Source organism: Diabrotica virgifera, chromosome 4 (assembly GCF_917563875.1).
Source record: "Diabrotica virgifera virgifera chromosome 4, PGI_DIABVI_V3a".
Taxonomy (NCBI): Eukaryota; Metazoa; Arthropoda; class Insecta; order Coleoptera; family Chrysomelidae; genus Diabrotica; species Diabrotica virgifera.
In genome coordinates, this window is record NC_065446.1 from 260,603,239 (window position 1) to 260,611,313 (window position 8,075).

The window sequence follows — 8,075 nt, forward strand, 5'->3', positions numbered from 1 at the left end:
GTTAAATTTTTAGTTAGGAGACTTACAGCCGATTTCATAATCATTCGAAAAAGTGGACTTTAGTAAAAGGAGGCTTTAATGTTAAAGTGGACTTTAAAGCGGCTGTTAACGATTTTGATTTCATAATTCGATTTAAAGGATTCTTTTAGTAAAGTGTGCTTTAATGAAATTTTATACTGTTGGTTAAACTGAATTATGTTATATTTGAACTAAAATGGAAATAATGACATTTGAATGTCATACATTTTGCCAGTTTGTAGGATACTCCCCCTATAATTATTGTTTTTACTACAAAAAGTTACTTATTATTACTTAATTATTATAATAATTATTATTACTTATTGTTATTACTATTTCTATATATTTATTATTACTCTACTTTTCTTTTTAATCACCTAATACTTACTTTTTAATTTTATTATTGTACTTATAGGTATTACTATTATTTAATAATTATATACACCTACTATTACTTAATTACTCATCAGTAAAAAGTAAAATCTAAAAAAATGGACATATAACGAGATAACAAAAAATTACTTCTACAAACTTTAGCAAAGAGGAGGACTTCTTGTGTTACAAAAGATAGAAAGTTATAGAAATATAATAAATAAATGTGAAGAATAAAGGAAAGGGCCGTACAATATTTTATTTGTTAAAAATCGTTTAAATTATCCAAATAATTGAGTATCATGTATAGGCAAGCTAATGATCATTTGCATTGCATATTTGCAGAACAGAAGGAAAAAAAGGATAGAAAGGGAAGAGGCAGAATATAAAAAAATAAAATTATTGGATTTAAAAATAAAACTACCTAATAAGCCTGGATCTCGCGCACCAAAAAAGTTGATTAATAGCAAGCTGAAAATTTGTTAATAGCTTAACGGTGTCTAGTCGGACAAACTTTGATATATGGGAACACTGGAAGTTTTAATTGTGGAAGAGTTTAAAAATTTGGAAAGTCAGATTACGAAAACGTCCCATGTATTTTGTCGGACAGAACATCCAATTGATTTGTTAAGCTTTCATTAAACTCTCATGCAAAAATCAGACTGCTATTACTAACCGACATGATTCCTGTCATTTGACATGTTCTTCGTGTTCCACTCATTAAAATGCCCAGTTGGTGATAAACACGAGTCTGATTTTTGCATGAGAGTTTAATGAAATGGTAACAAATCAATTGGAATTTCTTTCCGACAAAATACGTGGAATGTTTTCGTAGTTTTACGTTCCAAATTTTTAACCTGTTCCACAATTAAAACTTCCCCCATTCCAGTGTTCCCATACATCATACATCAAAGTTTGTCCGACTAGACACTGTTAAGCTATTAACAAATTTTCAGCTTGCTATCAATCAACTGTTTTTGGTATGTGGGATCCAGGTCTATAAAAAAAATGGGATAAACTAAAATAAATAAGAAGTTCAATACATTAATTTTGCTTTTATTAATAAATATATTTACAATCTACCAAAGTTTTCATTTATTAACACAGTTATATTGTTTTCTGAAATATTTTCGTTATTTTTTATCGGTTGTAATTATTCATTGTTTGCTTCATCTTCAGTTTTATTCACAGGAAAATTATCATCCATATCAATGGCAATATTAAGAAGCACTCTAGTTGCAACAATCATGTTTTCTAATTGTAGTCTCGTTCCTAAGCGGAGTATAGGAAATCTTCATTTCCACAACCCATATTGCTGTTCTACTACATTCCTTGTTCGTCACTGTCACCAACCAATATGTAATGACCAAAGATACCACTTTCAAAATTCAGGGGATTAGCACATGCATACCTAGGTACAAGTAGGAAAAATGAAAGAATACCCATAAACGAACATATAAAACACGCTGTATTTTCCTGTCACCGAGTCACTCAAAAAACTGGCCAGCGCAAGTACATGTAATAATTATTGTTACATGTACTTGCGCTGGGCAATTTTCTTTGTGACACGGTGACAGGAAAATACAGCGTGTTTTATATGTTCGTTCATGGGTATTCTTTCATTTTTCTGACTGTACATATTATAACGTTCAGTTACTGTAACCCTAATATTTCTGTAGACGAAAATAAAACAAGTTTGTGTGATTCTAAGCCCCTGAATTATGCTTCAGCCCATTATTATTAAAAATGTCTTATTTGATGGCCACAGTTCAACAATATCTCTAATTTTAAATTTTGCATCACTGACTGAACATTCAATGCAAAAAATGATTTTCTGTACCTGAAAATTTCTGCATCCTGGACACCTGCAGAATCTATTTTAATTAAAGTATAACCCATTGCACTCATTATTCTAGGGAATACAGCAATCTTGTAAAAATCTTCAACAGCTTTCCATCTCTTGATGATTCTTGCAATTTTAAAGGATACTATTTTTATAATTCTACTTGCTGAACCTCTGGACACTGCTGTAAAATCAGCTACATTTAATTGCATACTTCCTGATGCATAAAATCCCACAGAATTTGTTGCATGGCAGTAATGCATCCACCTCTAAAATAAATAAACAGCATTATTTTTACTTATTATCAACAAATTTTTAGTCACTTACCTAATAGTAGGCAAAGTTATTTGGTTTTCTAGTTAAGAAGGCACACAAAACTGTTTGTTTTCAACCTAAATCTTTGATAAAAATCCAGATCATCATATTATTATTGTTCAAAACAGTTTGTTCTTAATCTGTTCTGGTTAATTTTTGGTCTTCTGAATACAATAAATTTCTTGAACTAGACGTTTCAAAATTATACATAATTGTGCTTTTCAAGTACAATTAATTAATCCTAGTAATAATAATTATTATTGACTGTTATGTTAACCTACTAAAACAACTGTGTTTTTAACTCAACAAAATAGGTTATGTACCCTTTAAAGGAGACTTTAGCAACTTAAAGGTCCGAAATCTGCACTTTAAAGTTAAAGAGGGCTTTTGATAAAAAGGACCCTTTAACTTGATTATGAAACTGAAAATCTCAAATTAAAGGCAACTTTAAATTTAAAGCCTCCTTTAACTTCATTATGAAATCGGCCGTTAACGGAACTTTAGTTATTATTTATGTTTTTTATGTAGTTTGGGTTTATGCTTTTTATGTCTTCTGGTTGTTGTTTCATTAAATGTTCCCCCTCCCCAATGCAAATGTCTAGATCCGCCAATGCTTACTAGGAGTAGAAGGGCATCTTGGGTGAGGGACTGGATTAAAAGAAGATCAAAAAATAAAAATATAATGGAAACATTATTGGAAGAAATTGAACGAAAAGGAATGTTATAAAATCCTTCTTCGAATGCTCTTGCTGATTTTCAATATTTGGTGAATAATAGGTACATATAAAGCATTCCAATATTCTATTCCAATTTGTAGTCCCACAAATTGGAATATAGGCAGAAATTTATAATAGATAAAAACACTATTACGCAAACGACGCAATATTGATAGCCCAAGATGAAGATAGTCTGCAAAAATTAGTCCACAGATTTAAAAACGATCGTGCGCGAATAGCGGAGAAATCTTGCAACTTTCCTAAATAAATCATATTCTCAATTGAAATTGTCAAATTGACGTATATTTTATACCTACTGTCATTGAAGAAGAAAAATTATATGTTGCTCCACAATATTGATATAGCAATTATTATATGTATAAAAGTAAATTTAAATAATTGTATTTTGCTTGCAGTACTGCATTTTAATAATTAATTTTATTTACTACATACAATTGTTTACCTTTTAATAACATAACATAAATCTTACTTTTTCTTCTTATAATTTTTTTGGGCTATAGCCTTGACAATTATCCAGCAACCAGGACTAATATAATTAAAAGTGCGAAAAATGTTGCTGAGCTATAAAACCAGATGTCGCTTTTCCGAACTTGCACGGTCCCAATATGGCAAAACCGACATATTAACACTGATATAAAGTCAAGAATTTATAAAGCCAGTGTAAGACCAATAATGAAATATTATGCATCAGAAACAAAACCCGATACAGCCACAGACTATTATAATCGGTAGAGATGAGAGTACCGAGAAGAATTACAGGAAATACGCTGAGAGATCGAAAGAGTAGTGAAGATACTAGAAGAAAATGTAACGTACAGAGTATAAACGAATGGACACTAAATAGGAAAAGAGAATGGAACAACCACATAACCAGAATGGGGGAGACACGTGTGGTCAAAATAGCACGAGATAAACCACCAAGAAGTAAAAGAAGTATCGGTCGACCGCGCAAAAGATGGAGTTACAACCTTCCATAGAGGTAGGGGAGAGTTGGACAAAACCGGGTAGGTTGATAAAACCGGGTACCCCTTAATTCTTCTAATTGTCTGCTGCTATCTATTAGACAATGTTAAAATTAGTGTCCCTTTACCACCAACAGTCGTGTTTATTCATCTCTACCTCATTTGAGTAATCTGTGCCGAAGCAGTAAGACCTCACCTGTTTTTTGATGCAGGAAACTTGATTTTTAAGGTAAGTTTATAGCTGTTTTCTCCTCTAATGAATAACTAATGGCCATTTCAAAATTTAATACATGTAACCTGGTATATTACCTTTAATTTGGCCAAAAATTTTGAATAATGTTTCATAAATTAAAAAATTAAATAACAATTAATGTCTTGTTTACGAGTTTGACAAAACCGGGTAGTCCGAAAATCGACAAAACCGGGTACCCGATTTTATCAGAACTGTTGTTACTTCTAGTTTCTGCAGTGGTTTTTTTGCTTTTAGTTAACTACAACATGTGACTTCTTCTGTTGAAGAAGCTAGTAAGAAAGCTAGTAGGAAAAATTTAAAAAAATCTTCAGTCGTAAAAAAAATTAAAACTAAATGAACTGAAAAAAAAAAGAAAAAACGTGTAAAAAGGGCTGCACCAAAAACACAATTTTGAAGAGTTTGGAGGAAGACGATAATAATGACTATGCGTGTCTATATTACAATTAACTATTTTCAAATTATAATGCGAAGGAAGGCTGGATAAAATGTGTGTCTTGCACCAAATGGGCTTATGACGCCTGTAGTGCCTATGATAATGTAGATAAAGTTTTTATTTGTAACCTCTGTTCATAGATTTTCGATTTTTGTTCACATACTTTTAATAAATATTTTATTTTCTGCCCATTAGTCTTTTTACATGGTAATTAAGTTACTACCCGGTTTTATCATACCGGTTGGACAAAACCGGGTATTTTGCAATATTTTCATAAAAATTAAAAAAATTAAAAATCTAAGAATATTTTTAAAAATTGACAATGGCATATCAAACTTAAGTCATTTAAGAATATTTCAATCTGCAGCAAACATTTGCTACTCTCACCTAGCAAAAGATACAGACGGTTTTTGGAGTGGTACCCGGTTTTGTCCAACTCTCCCCTATCTATCCGTCAATGAACAAGCAGGATTGCTTATAGAGAGGAAGAACTCTACACCATAACTATGTCATATCATGGTTCTTGTACAGTTAATACCCCTTTGATCACTTGGTTCACTCATTTTTTTTTAAAATTTTTTCCTTACGACACAATAATTTAACTACTTAGTTGTCACCTAATAGTTGTCACCTAAACTTGTAAGGTCCTACCTACAAATTTCCAACCTATATGGTTGATGTCATGTGATGCCAGGGGTTAATCTGGAAATATTTTTTACATCCTTTAAAATCGGATAATATAATGTACCTAACCTCAACTGTTTAAAAACAACTCAAGTGTATTTACCCGTATATTTTGGTGGCTTAAAGCATGTGAACCTATGATAACACTGATGATGGAATATTGATTCCGAAAACTTTTGTTGTGATACAGCCCTTTTTAGGGATTTTAAATATACCTTTTACAAGATAAAGTTTATTTTTTGTAATTTATGGTATACAGCCAGTTAACATAAATTTTTCCTTGTGATATTTTTATATTTAATAATTTAACTTACGTGCAGCATGTGAAATACCGAAATAGTTCATGCGAAATTTGGAATGTATCTGTTGAGATTGAAGCCTCATGGGGCGGAGGTAAATTCCTCACCAACCAGTAAAAACATATAATCCGACAGGTATTTTCCTCTCCAAATTTAAAGGTTCCTATTAATCCGGTAGGTATTTTCCTCACCAACTCACTCAGGTAATAAAATAAAAATATAGATTTAATTTAAGAATGAAAGCATCCGAAATCCAAATACAAGACATTAATTTCCTTACATTATAATAATTTATTCCTTGCAATTTTTAGAAGGATGGGAATAATAGGTATAAGAGAGAATCTGTTTCCGAATTAAGAAATCCAAAGATTTTATTATTTTTAAACATTTGTTTGTTTGAAAATAGAGTTTTTTGGGTTTCGACATTTTATTATAATAATAGTTTATAATATAGATAATATGCAAGACGTGTAAATTATTATTTAATATTTACTATAATAAGACAGACACTTTACAAAATCAATTCTAGTCATTTGATTAGACTGATATCTTATTAATAAATTTACTAAGTACATTTTTCAATTTCAGTTTAACTTGTTTATCTTTGATAGGTTTTGCAATATGCAAACTTTAAATTTTAACATACGTATCTACCTGAAATTCTTTAATTTTTTCAAAGAAAATATATATGGATGGATGGGTATTACAAAACGATAAATTAAAATGCGAATGAAAAGATTCGCAAGCATTCGTAATACGAATAACAGAAGAATTTGTATAATACATAATTTGTATAAAATAAACTATAAAAGTTTCAACTAAATGATCAACATATCTATCTTAAATTTCATTTCCTGGTTTGCATGACATTGAAACACAAAACAATCTGATACGTCTTCTGGTTTTATATGTAAGGCCAAAAGTATGTTTGAGCCACTTGCCTCTTTCAGAATCATTTTTATATTCTGATATTAAATCAAGAGACCAAGACATTTCTATACCAAGCTTGGTGTAGGTGAAATTTACAACCATGTATTTCAGTGTTCGGACACATTTTAATGATTGCATTCCTGTTCAAAATCTTCAAAAATTTTACTAGCATTAAACTCAATTTTGAGAGCTTTAAAAATTTCTGATTTTAACAAATAAAAAATATTGTTGTAAATTTCTGTTTTGTTGTTTGGCAGTAAACAGTATAATAAAGAAATATAATGCCCATTAATTAGCCCATGAATAATGAATAATTGCAAATAATATGTGGTACGGTAAGAAAATGTATCATCCATATAATAAAATTCAATGTGGCTAAAAGTCTTATATTTGTTTCACAACTAAATACAATTATCCTACTTTTGACACAGTTTATAAAGAGAAAAATTTCCCTCTTGGTTGTTTTTTGAGCACACCTCTTCACAAATTCTTGAACCTCGTCAATATTGGAAGGAAGTCGACCAGGCATCATTTTTCGTCGATAAGGCTATGGGTACATAATTCGCAAATATTTTACGTGTATTCCTACTTTTTCTGTCTTTACACGGCAAATTACGTGTAGTAAAATTCACACTGGTATGGATATGTAAACATTACTAAAATGTCATTCTACTTGAAAATGTCATCATTAATTTAAAGAGATGGGTTTTGAATGTTCTTGGATAACTGTTATTTTTATAATTGGAAATTATTCAGTTAATAAATGTGATAATTTTTTCACTAACTATGTATTCAGTGATTGTAATAATTTATTTGTACAACAAAGACTAATACTCAATCGAGAAAAGAAGAAAAGTGTTAAAGTGATTTTTTAATAATATATTGTTATGGAACGCTTACAATTTTGAACATCTTTAACAACAAAATAATTGGATCACAGAATATATTATCCTGATGTATTCTCTGCTTGGATCTTTCACAAATAATACACAATAAATAACTTTTTATTAAGTTCACGTCTTAAATCAATTATTTATCAAATACACTATATTTCAATAATATTTAATCAATAACTCAACATATTCTCGATGCAATGTCAAATATTTAAAATTGTCACTGATTGTCAGTGTCTGACTGACAATATATGCTGACAATATTATATTCGGCTGAGTGCGTTGTAAGACAAAGATAGATTTGGAAAATATTACCACGGCATTGTGTTTATTTTT